Source organism: Hyperoodon ampullatus (genome assembly GCF_949752795.1).
Source record: "Hyperoodon ampullatus genome assembly, chromosome: X".
In the NCBI taxonomy this organism is placed as follows: Eukaryota; Metazoa; Chordata; class Mammalia; order Artiodactyla; family Ziphiidae; genus Hyperoodon; species Hyperoodon ampullatus.
In genome coordinates this window covers 96,114,538-96,135,859 of record NC_136913.1, presented here as the reverse complement: position 1 = coordinate 96,135,859, position 21,322 = coordinate 96,114,538, and the positions used below count along the sequence as shown (strand labels likewise).

Below are 21,322 nucleotides of genomic sequence, written 5' to 3'. Positions count from 1 at the left end.
GAGTTATTTCTATGGACAAGTTCTTTGTTTTAGGACCCAATTTCTTGATCTACAAAATTGGTAATAATTTTTTAAGCACATGTCTCTTTGTAAAACTGGGAAAGATGAAAGCCTTGTGGGAAGAGTACTACATTATCCATAGTTTTCAAATATTGATGCAGAAGGCAAAATATGGTGAGTGTGGGTAATGTGTATGGTCCTTTGAAAGTTAAATTATAAGGGAAATGGAAAATGATTAATTTTAGATTAATTAAAGTATGCGTGTTAAAATGGCAAGAGTGATCAACAAAAGTATAGACATGAAATATATGACTTTCAAATTGGTAGAGAGGAAAAGGGAATACAAAAGAAAAAAAAGCTTAATTTAAAAAAAAGCTGGGCCTCCACGGTGGTCCAGTGGTTAAGACTCTGTACTTCCAATGCAGGGGGCATGTGTTCAATCTCTGGTCAGGGAACTAAGATCCCACATGCCACAACCAAAAAAAAAAAAAAAAAGATAAACTGAGGCATATTAAACATTAAAAAAAGAAGAAGAAGCCAAGAAAAGAGGAGGAGTGAAATGAAACAGTAAAAGGGACAAATAAAAATCACACAATAGGGCCTTCCCTGGTGGCACAGTGGTTGAGAGTCCGCCTGCCGATGCAGGGGACACGGGTTCGTTCCCCAGTCTGGGAGGATCCTGCGTGCCGCGGAGCAGCTGGGTCCGTACACCATGGCCGCTGAGCCTGCGCGTCCGGAGCCTGTGCTCCACAACGGGAGAGGCCACAGCAGTGAGAAGCCCACGTACCGCAAAAAAAAAAAAAAAAAAAAATCACACAATAGGGACATCCCTGGTGGGCCAGTGGGTAAGACTCCATGTTCCCAATGCAGGGGGCCCCCAGGTTTGATTTCTGGTCAGGGAGCTAGATCCCACATGCCACAAGAAAGATCCTGCATGCCGCAAATAAGACCCGGTGCAGCTAAGTAAATAAACAAATATTTTAAAAAATAAATAGCTTTTCCTCAGCTTCCACTAAGGTGCTCGGTCCTTCCGAGGAAGCTAAGGCCGCATTGAGGTGAGGCCCTCACTTCATCCAGTGACTAGCACAGCGCCCAGCAGGCCCTGCCTAGCCCTCACCCACACCATGGCCTCCGTCTCGGAGCTCGCCTGCATCTACTCAGCCCTCATCGTGCACGACGATGAGGTTACAGTCACGGAGGATAAGATCAATGCCCTCAGTAAAGCAGCCAGTGTAAATGTTGAACCTTTCTGGCCAGGCTTGTTTGCAAAGGCTTTGGCCAATGTCAACATCGGGAGCCTCATCTGAAATGTGGGGGCAGGTAGACCTGCCCCAGCAGCTGGTGCTACACCAGCAGGAGGTCCTGCCCCCTCCACCACTGCTGCCCCAGCTGAGGAGAAGAAAGTGGAAGCAAAGAAAGAAGAATCTGAAGAGTCTGATGATGACATGGGCTTTGGTCTTTTTTACTAAACCTCTTTAGTAGCATGTTCAATAAAAAGCTGAGTTCTTTGCTGGAAATAAATAAATACCACATAATAAGGGATAAGAATAAATCCAAATATATCAGTAATCACCCTAAATATAAATGGGCTAAAGTACTCAGTTAAAATGTCAAGGATTGTTAGAATGAATAAAAGAACAAAACCCAGTTATATACTGTTTATAAGAGAAATAATTTCATTTGGACTTCAATGTAAAGACATAGAGAGACTATATGTCAAAGGATGAAAAAATATTACTGGGCAAAAACTGACCAAAAGAAATATGAAGTAGCTATTTTAATATAATATTTTAAAATGTAAGGCAAAAGCATCACTAGGGGGAAAAAGAGTCACTTCATAGTGGAAAAAGTAAATTCAACCAGGAAAATATATCATTTCTAAATGTGTAATTGCCTATTAACATGGCCAAAGATTTTTTCAAAACAATAATTGACAGATCTACAAGGAGAAATTGATAAACCCACTATCATAGTGGGAGATTTTAACACATCTTTTACAGAACTGATAGATCAAGCAAAAAAGAAAAACAGTAAAGAAATAAAAGACTTGAACAGCATAATTAGCAAGCTAGATATAATAAATATATATGTAGAAAATTTCAACTATTAGAGAGTATATATTACTTTCAAGTACATTTGGAGCACATATAAAAATTGACCACATGCTAGCTTCAACATATTTCAAAGATTTAGTATTGTATCAGACCACCTTCTCTAATTACAATGCAGTTAAATTATAAATCAACATTTTTAAATGACTAGAAAAAATCCATTTCTTTAGCAACTTGAAACACAATATTTTACAACTTATAGGTGAAAGAAAAATTATGATGAAAATTAGATTTGGAACTGAATACTTAGATGTGAAAGATAATGTAAATATTGCATATCAAAATTTCTGAGATGAGCTAAAATGATATTTAGAAGGAAATTAATAGACTTAAAAGCTTTCACCAGAAAAAACGGAAGGCTCAGAACTTATCAGTCAAACATTTAATTTAAGAAATTAGAGAAAGAATATCAGACTAATCCTCAGGAAAGCAGAAGGAAGGAAATAATAAAGATATAAGTAAGAGTCAATGAAATATAAAACAAATATATATTAGTATCAACAAAACCAAGAATTATTTCTTTGAAAAGACTAATAAAATACAAAAACCTCTGGCAAGATTAATCACATTTCTCCAAAGGAGATATACAGATTGCCAACAAACACATGAAAGGATGCTCAACATCACTAATCATTAGAGAAATGCAAATCAAAACTACAATGAGGTATCACCTCACTCCGGTCAGAATAGTCATCATCAAAAAATCTACAAACGATAAATGCTGGAGAGGGTGTAGCAAAAAGGGAACCCTCTTGCTCTGTTGGTGGGAATGTAAATTGATACAGCCACTATGGAGAACAGTATGGAGGTTCCTTAAAAAACTAAAAATAGAACTACCATATGACCCAGCAATCCCTCTACTGGGCATATACCCTGAGAAAACCATAATTCAAAAAGAGTCATGTACCACAATGTTCATTGCAGCTCTGTTTACAATAGCTAGGACATGGAAGCAACATAGGTGTCCATCGACAGATGAGTGGATAAAGAAGATGTAGCACATATAACCAATGGAATATTACTCAACCATAAAAAGAAACAAAATTGAGTTATTTGTAGTGAGGCGGATGGACCTAGAGTCTGTCATACAGAGTGAAGTAAGTCAGAAAGCGAAAAACAAATACCATATGCTAACACATATATATGGAATCTAAAAAAAAAATGGTTCTGAAGAACCTAGGGGCAGGACAGGAATAAAGACACAGACATAGAGGATTTATTTGAGAACATGGGGAGGGGGAAGTGTAAGCTGGGATGAAGTGAGAGAGTGGCATGAACGTATATACACTACCAACCAAATGTAAAATAGATAGCTAGTGGGAAGCAGCCACACAGCACAGGGAGATCAGCTCGGTGCTCTGTGACCACTTAGAGGGGTGGGATAGGGAGGGTGGGAGGCAGATGCAAGAGGGAGGGGATATGGGGATATATGTATACATATAGCTGATTCACTTTGTCATACAGCAGAAACTAACACAACAACGTAAAGCAATTATAGTCCAATAAAGATGTTAAAAAATAGTAAAAGAAAAACGTAAAAAAAAGACATATTATAATCTCAAAAAGTGCAAGAGAAACATTAGACAAATTTCAACACCCATTAATGATAAATCTCTCCGCAAACTAAAAAAAAACAGAAAACATCTTTAATATGATCAACAACAACCAGAAAAATCTACATTATAGTTACTGATGAAAAAATAAATGCTTTTTACCTAAGATCTGGGGAAAAAAAAGATTAATCAAGGGGGAAAAAAGACAGATAATGCAAATATATATATTTTGGAATTTAAAAAGTGGGAAATACAGATGCTGCAGAGATTAAACATATAACAATAAGATAATACAAAGAACTTCATGTAGATAGTTTTGAAAACTTGGATTTAAAAGTGGGTATATTCTTAGAAAAATGCATTTTACTAAAAGTGCCCTTAGAAATAGAGAATTCAAAAAGTCCTCTAACCACTAAAGAAAACATCAGTACATAAAATTGTTCCCATGAAAAACAGCAACAACAACAACAAAAAACACCAGACTCACAGTGCTTGACAGGCTAGTTCTACCAATCATTCAAGGAAAATATCATTCAGTATTATCCAAATTTTTCCAGAGAAAAGAAAAATAGTACACTAGAGTTATTTTGATAGCAAAACCTGACCAGGACTATATATACAAAGGAATGTTACAAGTCAGTCTCACTCATGGTTATAAGGTGTAAAAATTATTTTAAAACTTAGCAAACTAAATTTAGCAATGTATAAAAAGATAGTGAATATTTACCAAGTTGGATTTACACCAGGAATGCAAGGTTGGTTTGGAGAATTAATTAACGTAACTCATCATATTAAGGAGGAAAAAAGCCATATGATCATTTTATTAATATAGAAAACATTCATTCATGATTTTAAACGTCCCTTGGCTAACTAGGAATAGAAGGGCTCTTCTTATACCTGATAAGGCATCTGTGCCAATAAGTATAGCAGACATCATACTGGGGAACTGCCAAAAGTATTTGCTTTAACATCAGAAACAAGACAAAGATGCTTCCTAGGACAACCCTTGTTCAGCCAGTGGAGGTTCCAGCAAGTACAGTGAGACAAGAAAAAAGAAAGATTAGGGGGAAAAAGAAAGAAATGGTAAGTAGTTGAAGTTTGTGCAGTATATTTTATATTAATTATTATGTCAATAAAGCAGTTAAAAAAAACCTTTCTGCCTTGATCCCGGCCTAACCTGAGCCAACCCGGCCTTACATAACTTAAACTAACACCTCCAGTATTGAGGTAGCATGATCCTACTACTATAAGAAGATCACAGCCCAAGTACTTCCACCTATATGCCTCTCTCTCAAAGAAAATGGCCTCTCTCTTAAGGAAAATGGCCCTAGGTGAGGTTGACTACTTGGTGTAGGAAGAGGAACTGCTGGCAATTAGAGCTACCTTTGAGGCATGGGTTTCTGCACCTATAATGATATAGCACAACCTGTGCATTATGATGTCGTTGAAGCAAAACTGAATGCTCAGTCTTGCCAGGTGAAATGGCACTGTTCTAGAAAAGGTAGACTTTTCACATCCATTCTTTCCCATTGAGTAGATGCCCAGTCAAGTAGGTCTGGGTGCAGCCAAGACCCCACCCTAAGAGAGCCTCTGACCTGGGAGTTCTACTGCCATTATAGTCAGTTGCATCTAATTGAGGCAAGTGAAACAGACAACAGGCAGATGCCCCTATGCAGGAGCACTGGCAAGGGGCCAGAATATTCTAATTAATGCAAGGGGGATACTAACTATAAGCTGCCAATACGTTCTGGGAGAAGTACTGACTCCGACACAGTGACCTATTCAAAACTTTGAATGCAAGGACTTACGATGTCCCCTTATCTGTCATCAGCACTTGTAGTATTTACATTCCAATTAAAAATAGATCTGAAAAGCCCAAAAGACTAATATACTCATTACCAACTGTAGAACACACTCTTGACGCCATTGCTGTGGGACTGATCATAAACCTACTCCTTGTTTCATGATCATAATACTATCTTGGTCGTAGTGTAGTGTCAATACCCTTACCAGAAGGCCCTCACAATGGACAGTGTTACATAATGATTAGGGGAATGGGCTTTGGAGCCAGACAGCAGATGTTTGAATCTCTGCTTTCTTCTTTATTAGCTGTAATTTTGGGTGAGCCACTTAACCTTCCTAAGCCTAGTTTCCTCAGCTGTAAAATGCAGATAATAACAGTCCCTACCTCACAGAATTGCATATAATAATATGGGTAAAGAATTCTTTGTTATATGTTCAATTTTTACACAAATAATATATGAATATATTCTCATTGTAAAAAAATTTGGAAAAATTTGAAAATACATAGTACATGCACAAAAATTTGTATATTTATAGCAACATTATTCATGATAGTTAAAAAGTGAAAACAAGTCAATTGTCCACCAACTGGTGAATGGATAAATAAAAGGTGGTAAATCCATACAGTGGAATATTATTCAGCAATAAAAAGAAATGATACACTGATACATGGATGAACCTTGAAAATATTATGCTAAGTGAAAGAAGCCAGTAACAAAGGACCACATATTGTATGATTCCATTTTTATAAAATGTCCTGAATAGCCAAACCCATTGAGATAGAAAGTAAATTGGTGGCTGCCTAGGGCTGGGCATGGGACTGGGGCTGAGGGGAAATGGTGAGTGACTGCTAATAGGTAAAGTATTTCTTTTTGAGGTGATGATAATGTTCTAAAACTGACTGTGGTGATGGTTGCACAAGTCCGTGGATATAGTAAAAAACTATTAAATCACACATTTAAATGTGTGAATTTTATTTTATGTGAACTATATCTCTATGAAACTGTTATAAAAATATAGAGTGTGGGGCTTCCCTGGTGGCGCAGTGGTTGAGAGTCTGCCTGCCGATGCAGGGGACACGGGTTCATGCCCCGATCTGGGAAGATCCCACATGTGGTGGAGCAGCTAGGCCAGTGAGCCATGGCCGCTGAGCCTGCGCGTCCAGAGCCTGTGCTCCACAACGGGAGAGGCCACAACAGTGAGAGGCCCGCGTACAGAAAACAAAAAACAAAAAACAAAAAACAAAAAAATGTATATATATATATATATATATATATATATATGGCGTATAAAGTAAAGAGCCCCTTCACAATCATCTGTGTCCATATTTCCCTCCTTTTGGTAGGAAGTCTGATATGTGTCACTCCAGACCATTTAAATAAGTTTTCATACCTATGTGTACATATGCAAATATATGGTTTTACTTTGCTTAGGATAACATTGTGCATTTGTTCTGCAACTTGCTTTCTTCATCTGCCAATGGAGTTCAGAATTCTTTTCATGTCAGGACACATAGCTGTACCTCATTCATTTCAACTGCTGTATTATAGTTCAATGTAATGTGCATGATGGAGGAATCATAGTTTATTAATCATTCTTCTATTGCTGGACACCTAGATTGTGTCCAATTTTTTGTTATTATAAACAATGTTTCAGGAACATCTGTGTACATCCTTATTTGTGCACATGGAAAGAAATTTTCTAGAAAAAATATAGTCCCTCTAAAGGACTTGCTGTATTGAAGAGTAAAGTACATTTAATTTTTTTTGATTCTACCAAATTGGCCTCCAAACGGGCTATATCCAATTACATACCAACAAACAACTTATATATATAAATTTCTCCTCACCCATTGTTTATTTTTGAGTTGTTTTTTTTCTTATATTGAGATTTGACAATTTTTTATATATTCTGGATGCAAGTCATTTCTCAGATATGTGATTTACAAAGATTTTTTTCCCCCAGACATTCTCTTAAGAATGTTTTCTTGAAAATCAGAAGTCTTAACTTGATGAAGATTAATTTTTCAATTTATTCTATTAAGGATCACATCTTTGGTGTTGTATCCAAAAACTCTTTGCCTAACCCAAGGTCACAAAGAGTTTCTCCTATGTTTGCTTTTATTCATCTTACAGGTTTAGATTTTACATTTAGGTTTGTGATCCGCTTTTAATTTTTGTATGTGGGTTGAAGTTCATGATTTACATGTGAATATCTAATTGTTTCAGCAGCATTTGATAAAAAGACTATACTTTCTCCACTGCACTGCTTTTGCACCTCACAAAACAACCATCAGCTATCCATATAGTGTGGGCTCTCCATTCTGTTCTATTGATCAATTTTTTTATGCCAATACCATACCATTTTGTAGCTTAATAATAAGTCCTGGGATTCCCTGGTGGTGCAGTGGTTGAGAGTCCACCTGCCAATACACGGGATGCGGGTTCATGTCCCAGTCTGGGAAGATCCCACGTGCCGCGGAGTGGCTGAGCCCGTGAGCCATGGCCGCTGAGCCTGCGCATCCAGAGCCTGTGCTCCGCAGTGGGAGAGGCCACAACAGTGAGAAGCCCACGTACCGCAAAAAAAAAAAAAAAAAAGTCCTGAAATCATTTAGAGTTAGCACATCAACATTTTTCTTTTTCAAATTTATTTTGACTATACTAGTTCCTTTGGACTTCTATGTGGATTTTAGAATTTTAGAAGCAGCTTGTCAATTTTAGAATTTTAGAGTCAGCTTGTCAATATCTACCAAAAAAATAAAAACTTGCTGAGATTTTGATTGGAATTGCATTTAGTCTATAAATCAATCTGGGAAGACTTGATATCTTTACAATTTTAAGACTTCACCAATGAAGAAGGTATGTTTCTCCATTTATTGAAGTCATCTTTAATTTCTCTCCACAATGATGTATAATTTTCAGTGTGCAGCTCTTTCATATCTTTTATCAAGTTTATCTCTAAGTATTTCATATTTTTGTGCTATTATAAATATATATTCTGAATTTTCAGTTCCTGATTGATTTACTTGATTTCTGCATATTGATTCCCTATCTTGCAATATTGCTAAACTCATTTAGTTCTAATAGCTTTTATGTAGATTTTATCAAATTTTCTAAACAATCACATCATCTGTGAATAAAGACAGTTTTATTTCTCCCCCTTTCCACTCTGTATGCCTTTTATATCTTTTTCTTGCCTAATTGCACTATCCAGAAGCTCCAGTACAATGTTGAATAGAAGTGGTGAAAACAGACATCCTTGCCTTGTTCCTTATCTAATGGGAAAAACATTTAGTCTTTCATCATTATATATGATGTCATATATAGGTTTTTTAGATGCACTTTATCAGGTTGAGGAAGTTCACTTCTATTCCTACTTTTACTGAGAGTCTTTTTTTAAATCAAGAATGGATGTTGGATTTTATCAAGTGCTTTTTCTTCACCTATTGAGATGATCACATCGTTTTTCTCCTTTAGTTTGTTAATATGGTGAATTATATTTAAACCAACCCTGCATTCTTGGAATAAGTTCTACTTGGTAATGATGTTTATACTTCTAATATATGGTTGGATTTGATTTGCAAACATTTTTTAGGCATTTTCTATCTATATTCATGAGGAATAGTGGTTGGTAGTTTTCTTTTTTTGTAATAACTTTTTCTGGTTTTGGTATCCGGGTAATTCTGGCCTCATAGAATATGTTGGGAAATAGTCATTCCTCTTCAATTTTCTTGAAGAAAATTTATAGTGGATTTGTATTTTTCTTCCTTAAATATTTGATAGAGGTGAAGACATCTGGGCCTGGAGATATATTTATGGGAAGGCTTTTAACTACAATTCAATTTCTTTAATAGATTTATGGCTATTTAGGTTATTTCTTCTTGGGGGGCTTTGGTAGCTTGTGTCTTTTAAGAAGTTTGTCCATTTTATCGTAGTTGCCAAATTTATTGGCACAGTTACTTATAATGTTTCCTTATTATCTTTTAATGTTGGTAGAATCTGTAGTGCTGATTCTTGTTTTTAACATCAGCAATTTGTGTCTTTTTTTTTCCTGAGAAGTCTGGGTAGAGGTTCATCAATTTCTTTGATCTTCTTGCAGAACCAGCTTTTGGTTTCATTGCTTTTCTCTTTTTACTGTTTCCTATATTATTGATTTATACTTTAATCTTCATTATTTATTTTCTTCTAATTACTTTGCTTTTATTTTTCTAGTTTTTAAGGTGGAAGCTGAGATCATTGATTTGAGATCTTTCTAAACTACTTCTAGTTACATACCACAAATTCTGTATGTTATGTTTTCATTTTCATTCAGTTCAAAATATTTTCTAATTTCCCATTGATCTCTTCTTTGACTCATGGGTTATTTAATAGTGTGTTGTTCAGTTCTTAAGTATATTTAAACATTTCTCAGATTTTTTTTTTTTTTTTTTTGCTTTTTCTTTGGCCACACCACACGGCTCATGGGATTTTAGTTCCCCAACCAGGGATTGAACCTGGGGCCCCAGCAGTGGAAGCATGGAGTTCTAACCACTGGAATGCCAGGGAATTCCCTCTCAGATGTTGTTATTAATTTCTAATGTAATTCTACTATGGTCGTAGAATATACATTGTATCACTTGAATCCCTTAAAATTTATTGAGACTTATTTTGTTCAAGAATATGATCTATCTTGATAAATGTTCCATCTGCACTTGAGAAGACAATCACATCTGCTGTTGTTGGGTGGACTGCTCTATATTTGTCAATCAAGTTCGTTGATAGTGCTGTTTAAGCCTACTATATCCTTACTGATTTTCTGTGTACATGTTCTATTAATTATTGAGATAATGTTGAAATCTCCAACTATAGTTGTGGGTTTGTCTATTTCTCCTTGTAGTTCTATAATTTTTTACTTCATGTATTCTTTTTTTAGGGGTATAAACAATTAGGACTGTCATGTTCTCTTGAAGAATTGATCCCTTTATCATTATGAAATTACCTTCTCTATCACTGATAAGATTCTTTGAAATTCACTTTGTTTGATGTGAATATAGCCGTGTCAACTTTCTTTTGGTTTGTGTTAGCATGGTATGTCTTATTTCATCCTTTTACTTTAACCTATTTGTGTCTTTATTTTTAAAGTGTGAAAAGCATACTTCATTTTATTGCCCTTAACAGATATTGCATTTTTTAATCAATGGAATTTTTGTGGCAACCCTGAATTAAGCAAGTCTATTGGCACCATTTTCCCAACAGCATTTGCTCACTTTGTGTCTCTGTATCACATGTTGATAATTCTCGCAATATTTCAAACTTTTTGATTATTATTATATGTGTTTCGGCAATCTGTGATCAGTGATCTTTGATATTACTATTGCAATTTTTTGTTTTTTATTTTTAAATCAAGGTATGTACTTTTTTTAGACATAATGCTATTGCACACTTAATAGACTATATTATAGTGTAAACATAACTTTTATATGCACTGGGAAATCACAAAATTCATGTGACTTGCTTCATTGTGTTATTTGCTTTATTGTGGTGGTCTGAAATCAAGCCTGCAATATCTCTGAGGTATGCCTGTATGCTGAATGCAGCATATAATTGCATCTTACTATTTTTATCCTATCTGACAATCTCTGCCTTTTAATTAAGGAGATTAGACCATTAACTTCTAATATGATTATTTCTATGGTTGGTTGTAAGTGTAATATCTTGCTATTTGTTTTCTCTTTGTCTCATCTGTTCTTTCTTCCCCTTTTCTTCTTTTCCCACCTTCTTTTGGATTATTCTGCATTTTGTTTCTAATTTAAAAAAAATATTTATTTGTTTTATTTATTTATTTTTGGCTGCACTAGATCTTCATTGCTGCACACAGGCTTTCTCTAGTTGCAGTGAATGGGGGGATACTCTTCGTTGCGGTGCACGGGCTTCTCAATGCAGTGGCTTCTCTTGTTGCAGAGCACGGGCTCTAGGTGCACGGGCTTCAGTAGCTGTGGCATACGGCCTCAGCAGTTGTGGCTCGTGGGCTCTAGAGTGCAGGTTCGGTAGTTGTGGTGCACGGGCTTAGTTGCTCCTCAGTATGTGGGATCTTCCCAGACCGGGGCTTAAACCCATGTCCCCTGCATTGGCAGGTGGATTCTTAACCACTGTGCCACCAGGGAAGCCCTATTCTGCATTTTTAATGATCATATTTTATCTCCTTTTTTGGCTTATTAGCTATAGCTTTTGATTTGTTATTTTACAGATTGATTCAGGATTTATAGAAACATTTTTAAGTGATTACAGTCTACTGCCAAGCGCATTTATACCCCTTCACAGGTAGTATAAGAACCTAACAGCAGTATAATTCCATTTCTCCCCTCCCAGCCTTTACACTATTGTTGTCATACATTTTACTTTTACTTATTTATAAACCTCACAACTCATTGTTATTATATTTGTTTAAGGAATCAGTTATCCTCTAAAGAGATTTAACTAACATGGAAAAAAACATATATTTATCCAAGTAGTCATCATTTCCAGTACCCCTTATTCATTTGTGTAGATCCATATTTCCATCTGGTGTCATTTTTCTTCTACTTGAAAGACATCCTTTAACATTTCTTGTAGTGTGGGGTTAATGGTGATGGTTGATGGTTGATGGTTGATGGTGATGTTAAGCTTTGTATGTCTGAAAATGTCTTTATATCATCTTCTTTTTTAAAAGATATTTTCCCTGGGTATTGATAAACTTGATTGGGATGTGGTTTGGTGTAGTTTTCTTCATGTTTCTTGTTTGTGAGATTCTCTGAGCTACCTGAATCTGTGGCTTTATAGTTTTCATCAAGTTTGGAAATTTTTCAACCATTGTTTCCTCAAGCATTTTTCCTAACCTCTCCTTGTTCTCCTTCGGTGACTCCAATTACTCATATATTTGGCTGCCTGAAGTTGTTTCACAGCTCACTGATGTGCTTTCATTATATTGATTCTTTTTTTCCTGTGTTTTTTAAAGGTAGTTTTTATTGCTGTATTTTTTAGTTTACTAATATTTTCTCCTGCAACATCTAATCTGCTGTAAATCCCACTTAGTATATTATCAATCTCACACATTACAGTTTTCATCTCTAAAGTTCTATTTGGGTCATTTAAAATTTTTTCCATGTTTCTACTGAACACTTCGAATATATGGACTACAGTTAAAGTAACAGTTTTAATGTCTTTGCTAATTCTAATGTCTGTGTTAGTTCTGGGTTTGTTTTCAATTGATTTATTATTCTCATTAGTGGCTGAATAATATTACATTGTATGAATGTACCGTAATTTAGTTAACCAGTCCAGTATTGATGTACATTCTGTTCTTCTCAGTCTTTTACTAATACAATTAATGCTACAATAGACATCCTTGTACTTAGGTCTTTGTGCAAATATGTTGGTAAGATAAATTTCTGAAGTCAAATTGCTGAGTTAGAGAGTATGTGCACTTTAAAAAAATATTTAGTTAGTTATTTGAATTTTTAATGTGAGAGTCATTCTGGCCCCATTAAAAGGGATTTGGCTCCTTCATGCAAGTAATATCTGGAACAGGTATAATCCCAGTGTCTGTCATCACTGAGTGCCTGCTTTTGATATTCATTCAGACACCACACATTTGGTTTTCTCACTCCTACCTGATTGATGATATTCCTTTTGTCTTTCTTAGTTCTCCCCCATTGGCACTGCCCCTCAACTTCTACTGCTTTCATAAGATCCTCTTGCATCACCACTCATTTTATAGTTTTTTCCTTTGGACATAATTTTGTTATTTCCTCTTTCAAGATCCATGACTAAGGACTTCAGGAAGAAGCATCTTTGTCTTGTGGGACTAACTTGCTGTGCTACTCTCCTTCCTAGCCTCCACATTATGAGAAAAGCATCAGACAGTATTTATTTAAAGGACATGTTTCACTTTGGGCATGGATTCAGGGCTTGCATGCTTATCTATCAGCTACTAGGATGAAACTTTGGTCACTGTGTTGGCACATGTCATAGCTTGATAGAGATTCATGCTGCCAGCTTTGGGCTCCAAATGCTGGCATAAATGAAGATAGTCAGGCATCCTTCACAGTGGAATCAAAGAAAGCTGCTTTTCTTGACTTCCTTAAATCCTGTATGCCTATAGACATGGGTGAGTAAGGTTTATACTTCTTGTAAGTTCAAAAACTACCTGGGGCTCTTAGCTAATCTGAGAAATATATTTGCTGGCCCAGCTTGTCAAATGGGAGCCAACGTACTCTGTCACTGAATTGAGGATAGAATACACTCAGGGTCCGTTGCTGCTTGGTAGACCAAACCCTGATCAAATGAACCCAGTTGCCCACTAAATTCATACTGACCACCTTGTGAACAACCACCACCAATGGGTCTCTCTGACTGGGAGGACTGTAACCCTCAAGATCACCTCATAGATAATTAGATAGAAGGGTGTTGCTGGACACTGCTGCCCATTGGCCACTATCCAACCTCCACTGGTCCTTGACTTTGCTTTCCTGGAAGCTGAAGACCTAGCCATTGACACAAGGGAGACGTCTCATTGGATTGGATATAGCAAAGAATGGTGGTGGATGGGATAGATTCACATAAAGGGGTTAGCTGGAGTCAGAAACCTATTGTGTCGGTAATGTTCTTTACCTTGAGTGCCCCATATGGTGGTGTTTGGGTGTGTGTGATTGTCTCCCATGGTGATGTTCTCTTCAAAGACCCAGAATTGTCCAGTATACTTCATGCCCTGACCTTCAACATGCTGGTAGCTTACACCTTCTTATGTCCTACATAGCATGGGAGAGTTAGGAAAGCAGTGGGTGTGAAAGTCATAATTACTGAGAAAATAGGTATTTCTAGCTGGATGAATGTGATGAGTTGTGCGGGAATTGTGACATAGTAAGGAGGGGAATCAGTATGTTGTTAGTAAAAGGTGAAACAGCAGAAGTACTCCTCTAGATAGCACTTGGTTGATGTCTTCAATCTGACTTCTATATCTACCAGTAGTAGGTAGTTGACAAAAGGATACTAATGTGAAGGACCTTGAACAGGGCCCTCCAAAATCAGGATGATAATTGACAGCAATAATCAAAGACCATATAGCTGGATAATGTGGAACCAGAAGATTCTTTTATCTATTTTTATTTATTTTGGGCTGTGTTGGGTCTTTGTTGCTGCACACGGGCTTTCTCTAGTTGTGAAGAGTGGGGGTTACTCTTCGTGGCAATGTGCGGGCTTCTCATTGCAGTGGCTTCTCTTGTTGCGGAGCACGGGCTCTAGGCGCGTGGGCTTCAGTAGTTGTAGTTCGTGGGCTCTAGAGTGCAGGCTCAGTAGTTGTGGCACACAGGCTTAGTTGCTCTGCAGCATGTGGGCTCTTCCTGGACCAGGGATCGAACCCGTGTCCCCTGCATTGGCAGGCGGATTCTTAACCACTGCGCCACGAGGGCAGTCCCAAGATCCAGAAGATTCTTTTGATAAACAAGATAAACATAGCTGGAGTAGAAGGGGAGCTGGTGCTGAGTACACAATGAATGATTTTTTTTTTCAGAACATCTCCCACTATGAGGATTTTGTGAAGTTATAAAAAGGGGATATGCTTGGGGCTTCCCTGGTGGCGCAGTGGTTGAGAATCTGCCTGCCAATGCAGGGGACATGTGGTCGAGCCCTGGTATAGGAAGATCCCACATGCCATGGAGCAACTAGGCCCGTGAGCCACAACTACTGAGCCTGCGCATCTGGAGCCTGTGCTCCACAGCAAGAGAGGCCGTGACAGTGAGAGGCCCGCACACTGCAATGAAGAGTGGCCCCCGCTCGCCACAACTAGAGAAAGCCTGTGCACAGAAACGAAGACCCAACACAGCCAAAAATAAATAATAAATAAATAAATAAATAAATAATTTTTAAAAAGGGGAATATGCTAGAAATAGCTGACTGTGAGATGGTATCCCAGAGGTGTTTGGAGATCTGAAGTGGATGCAGAAGACTTTTGGATCTCCTAGTCTACTCCTTGACTTAGAAGCAGCTATAACAAGTGATGACACATTGGAATGTTGTGTCTGTGATGGAGCCACTACTAAAAACCATGTTGGAGGTCTTGACTTGAATGGATCACAGTGGCCATCAGGGTAGGGTCATGGTACAAGAGAAGTACTTGTGCGTGAGCTTCTCCAGCTAGGAAATATAATTGCCTACTCTCATACAGTAGGCAATTCCAATGTCCTGTGCCTCTCAGGGCTGTCACTACACAGGCCTGGATCTCATTCAGGTGCTGCCATGAGTAGGTATCCATCTGCAGCCTGCTCTGGATTGTGTCAGCTAATTGTAGAGGGTAGTGGTGTGGGGCTTAGAATCTAAGAGATCTGAATCCAGAACCTAGCTCTTCAAAATTAAAGTCACTTAATTTCTTCAAACATTAGTTTCCACATCTCTAAAGTGGGAATGATAACAGTACTAACCTAAAGGATTGTCATGAGGATTTGTTTGTTTGTTTTTAATTTTTTCTTCCAGTTTTGTTGAGATATAATTGACATACAGCACTGTATAAGTTTAAGGTGTACAGCATAATGTTTGACTTAGATATGTCATGAAATGGTTATCACAATAAATTTAGTGAACATCCGTGAGGATTTAAATAGAATAATTTGTGCAAAGCATTTATACCAGTGCTTGGAGCACAGGATTAACATTAGTTCTTATTTTTCTTCGGTCTGGATAACCCAGGTCCGTTAGAGAAACTACCAGGGTGAGGCTGCCTCCATTTTCCCCCCTTACTCCAGTTTTTGTCTGAGGTAATGTTGGATTCCTCCTTCCAGACAAGTAGAACTCCTGAGCACTGGATTTAGACTAGAGTGTGCTGTCACTGGACCTTGCATTGGCCGCAGGGATAGGGCTGGGCTGGAATGCAGCCTGCAGAAGGTGGAACAGAGGTGGGAAATCCAAGAGGCAACATTCTGGTGAAAAATTGAAACCAAAGCCAGGCAAATAGTCAAATCTAGATGTCAGTCAAATGCTGGTAGAACAGGAGAATCTGTGATGTATGTAGGTAACAGAGCAGAAAGTAGGAAACTTAAGAGCTAGAGAGGGCTTGGTTATAACTCAGCTCCACCACATACAAGGTGAATGGCCTTGAGCATCCTAATTAAACTTGGTTTATATTCTGACTCAACCACTTTCTTAGCTGTTGGCCTTGGATGAATTACTATCTTTCTGTTCTACAGTTTTCTCATCTGTGAAAATACAGATTGAAAAGAACACATAAGTCATAGAGTACTTGTGAGAATTAAATATGGTAATCTCTATAAAGTGCTTAGTATATCTAGTGTCTGGCACACAGTAAGTTCTCAATGAATATTAGTTGTTGCTGTTAAACAGAGAGGAGAGAAAAAGCCTGGGGAAATTCCCTGAGCTGTGGAGCATACACACAAACAAGTTTTATAGGATGTCTTTGACCTAGCATGAGCAGAAGGGTCTAGAAAGGGCACTGACTCAGCTTGTACAGACAGAGTATCCTCCCAGCTGTCCTGGATGCCTGATATAAAATGACAGGTGGAAACAGTTCAAAATGTGGATATAGTATCCACAATGGAGATACTGAACTGCTCAAAAAAGATGACCTTCGACCTTCTTCATCTTGGAAGGCTGAGCTGCTGGGTCTTTCTCAGTTGCTCTAGCTTATTGGAGTCTACGACTATCAGTCATGGGTGTTGGATACCCCTGAAGTAACACCTCTAGATCTTTAGGTTAGCCTTCGTGGCCAGTACCCCTCACACATACACACAGTTGGTGGAACACAGGCAGAGATATTTCCTTCCTAGAGAACAAAGGACATAAAATGACAGTGATGCAGCCAGGGTTCTCTTAAGTTAGATAGGCATCGATTGTCATTTTTATGATATTGGTTTGGATGGTGTAGGGCTATCTATGCCCAGGAGGCCAGAATGAGGTCAGAGATGAAAAGTGGCTCCAACTGCTAGAGAGCTAGGGCCATGATGAGAACCAGATAAAACCTTTCCTCTTTTGAGAAGGTTAATCTAGAGGTCAGTGAGTACGGTAAAATGGGGTGGAAGGCAGCAGTGATACTCCACGAACTTCAGATATCAATAGACCACTTTGATTGATCTGGGGGCCCCAATCTGGTGTGGCTGGCACTTTGCCAGGCACTATGTAGACAACTGGGGTGGCCAGGTCTTTGTTTAAGAAAGTTACCTCTGGGCTTTTCAAGGCTTTCCCAGAGGTGGTGCTATTTCAGATGGCCCAGAACTGCCCAGACTTGGGATTCTTTTGAGGTCAGATCATGGGAATAAATTAGGATATCCTCTAGGTAGATAACAAACCTTCTGTCAATGACGTTGTATAATATCCAAGGCCAGTAAATTATTGCTCATGGGCCAAAATCAAGCCACTCTTTGATTTTCTTTGGCCCATGAGCTAAGAATCAGGGTTTGGGGTGTTTTCTTTTCCCCTTTGGCAGGGCCGGGTGGCTTGCGGGGATCTTAGTTCCCTGACCAGGGATGCAACCGGGGTCCACAGCAGTGAAAGTGCTAAGTCCTCACTACTGGACTGCCAGGGAATTCCTTAAGAATCATTTTTACAGATAAACATTTGCAATTTATTTAAGGGCAGGTAATGCTAATGCAAAAACCCAATTAGGTGAAATGTTATTCCAAAAAAAAAAGATTTCCATTTTCTCATTAGTAGGTTTATATTATCAAAAATTATACCCAATCATTATCATATTTGGAATTTTTTCAATAAAAATTTGTGGAAATCCTTTTACTTTCTAATGATGTAAGCACCTACATAATATCCTTGAATTTGCTCTTGGCCTGCAAAATCTAAAGTATTTATTATCCAGCCCTTTGCAGAAGAAAAGGTTTGCTGTCCCCTGCGTAAGAAAATAAAAGTAATAATAAATAAGGCTAGCCAATATTTATTGAGTGCTTATTATATACTCAGGTATCATTCTAAGTCTACATGGATTATCACATTTATTCCTCACAGTATTCCTATAGCCATTATTCTGAATATGTTCCCATTACAGTTGTTAAAATGGAAGCATGGAAAAGTTACATAACCTGCCCAAGGATGCAAATCTAAGAAGTGGCAGACCCAGGACCACAGTCTACCTCTGGAACCCACGCTGTCAATCGCTGAGCTATATACACAATGGATCAGGCACCACATAAGCCCAAAATCTTAACAGGACATTCGAACTGCTCAAGGTTCCTGGGGAAAGTCGGCCTCCACCTCTCGCTCTTGCTCTCTCTGTTATATGCCTCCCCAAGGTCGGCCCCGTGCTCTGAGAGGTCAGCCATCAGAGGAGTAAGTGTCTTACAGCTGCAGGAATCCTGGCAGAGATGTCACATCCCATTTTTCTTTCTCACAAGGAGCAGCAGAGCTTTCGTCGGGGTTAAGAGGCTTGGTGAACCCCTCCCACAAACTGGCTGCTACAGTCATTCAGAAGGGCTGGGTGTGGGATTCTAAAGCGTACGTGCCTGACAGACAAATGAGCCCTGAGTACTGTGATGATCTCCAATCACATTCATGAGAAGGCAACGCTTATTCTTCCTCTGTGCTCCCAAACACCTCTGGGGCCAGGTGTTCAGGTGACAGATGAGTTAGGTCCCAGGGGGATACAAACAACCCTGGCAGCAGAATACAGAGGTAAAGTGAAGAATACGGATGTTCATAAGGAAAGGAGATGAAATATGGTTTTCCAGCCAGCAGAAGCCAAGGACCAAAGGTAGTTCTCTCTGAGAACCTGGATTTGCAGAGAGCCAAAACCTCTGGCCTAAGAAATTTGAGGCTCTCCAGGCCCACTCTAGTTATTGGAAATAGTCTGGTATACCCAGCAGGTCCAGAGCTTTGAGGAATGGCCCTGGAGCTCTTAGGGTGAAAGAAGACTTTGGGTTTTAATTGGTTCAAGGAATTTTTATATTGCTGCATCAGAGAGACACAACCACAGGCCTCAGAGGCTACTTCAGCAGATCTCAGTAGCTCATTCAATGCCCCAAACACAACCTGCATGGCCTTTTTTTGCCCTCACTCCAAGCTAGCAGTCTTCAATATGCCCGTACAGAAACAACCATGCTCCAGTAAGAAGAGATCTGTGTGCCCCCTGTCACTGTTACCATGGACTTCAACTCTGACCTCTTTTCCTCTTAGGACCCCGACACAACAACAATAATAAATAACACAAATACTTGATATAGCACTTAGTAGGTCCCATGCACAGTTTTAAGTAATAAGTATATGTGTGTGCCTTCCAATACCATCTCACAAAACTGGCTTACTGCCGCTCTGTCTCAAGGGCCTACCTGGATCAGACACCATTACTCTGTTCAACCTGGGATCTTCTGTCTTCACAGGCTACCTTGAGTACAGATTTGGAACCAGGCACACTTGTATTTGAGTCCGGGCTTTATTCATTTAGTAGCTGTATGACTCTGGGCAACTTACTTAAGCTTTATGTGCCTCAATTTTCTCATCTGTAAAACAGGGATAACAATAGTTCCGACTTAATAGGGTTGTTATAAAGATTGGATTAAAGAAGTTAATCTAGAGGCACTCTGAACAGTGCTTTGTAAGCTCTCAACTCACATTAGCTCTTGTTATTACAGTGGATCAGACACTGTGCTAGATATAGATACTGCACATCCATTTGGATGTATTTCCTACTAGACTGTAAGCAATGGTGTGCCAATGAATGCTTAGCAATGAGCTCTCTTGGGAAAGAAAATAAAGCCCTAATTTGTCGAGTTTAGTGATTTCTGTGGAATAAATCCTCTGACTATGGCCGATTTTAGATTATCAACATGATGGCATTGAACCAGAGTCAGGAAGGAAGTGATTGTAAGTGCTTTGAAGGCGGGGCTCTGTTTTTAGCACTGAAAGTTTTAGCACTCAGCACCCCACATCTTGAGCAAACTGGGGTGGTCGATCACCCTAGGCTGATTCAAGTTATACCAGTAATAGACCCAGTCCCTAGCACAACGTTTGGCATGGAGTAGCTATTCAAGAAATATGGATGAGTTGACGAAATTTAGTTATTTGTAGTGAGGTGGATGGACCTAGAGTCTGTCATACAGAGTGAAGTAAGTCAGAAAGAGAAAAACAAATACCGTATGCTAACATATGTATATGGAATCTTAAAAAAAAAAAAGGTTCTGAAGAACCTAGGGGCAGGACAGGAATAAAGACGCAGATGTAGAGAATGGACGTGAGGACACGGGGAGGGGGAAGGGTAAGCTGGGACAAAGTGAGAGTGGCATGGACATATATACACTACCAGATGTAAAATAGATAGCTAGTGGGAAGCAGCCGCATAGCACAGGGAGATCAGCCCGGTGCTTTGTGACCACCTGGAGGGGTGGGATAGGGAGGGTGGGAGGGAGGGAGATGCAAGAGGGAAGAGATATGGGAACATACGTATATGTATAACTGATAAAGCAGAAACTAACACACCATTGTAAAGCAATTATACTCCAATAAAGATGTTAAAAAAAAAAGAAATACGGATGAGTTGAACGATTGCTAGGCATTTTGTAAGATACAGTGAAGCAGGTACTCCCTGTTTTGGCTCCTGTCTGGTGGCCCAGTATATGGATTTGGGCTTCAGACACTGGCTCTGCCACTTCATAGCTGCTTTGAGCCTCAATTTCCCCGTCTGTAAAAACAGGATGAAAGTACTCACCTCCTAGGGGTGCTGGGATGGGTAAATAAGGTGGAATGAGACAGTGCCAAGGGCATTTCCTGATTCACAGTATTCTCTCAAGAGATGCTAATTAACAAACAGTTTTCACTGTGCCATTCTCTTTTCTCCTCTCAGGCCTTATAGTTGGTGATTTATTTTATTCTTCTGTTTTCATTGGACCCACTG

The 21,322-nt window shown here is 38.7% G+C and overlaps 1 pseudogene across 1 annotated transcript; it reads left to right on the top strand.

Annotated features, from left to right (window-relative positions):
• Positions 1 to 1,106: 1,106 nt before the first annotated feature.
• On the top strand, positions 1,107 to 1,525 carry LOC307068877 (large ribosomal subunit protein P1-like; annotated as a pseudogene). The gene has a single exon. The product of its transcript is annotated as a large ribosomal subunit protein P1-like (transcript).
• The last annotated feature ends 19,797 nt before the right edge of the window (positions 1,526 to 21,322 follow it).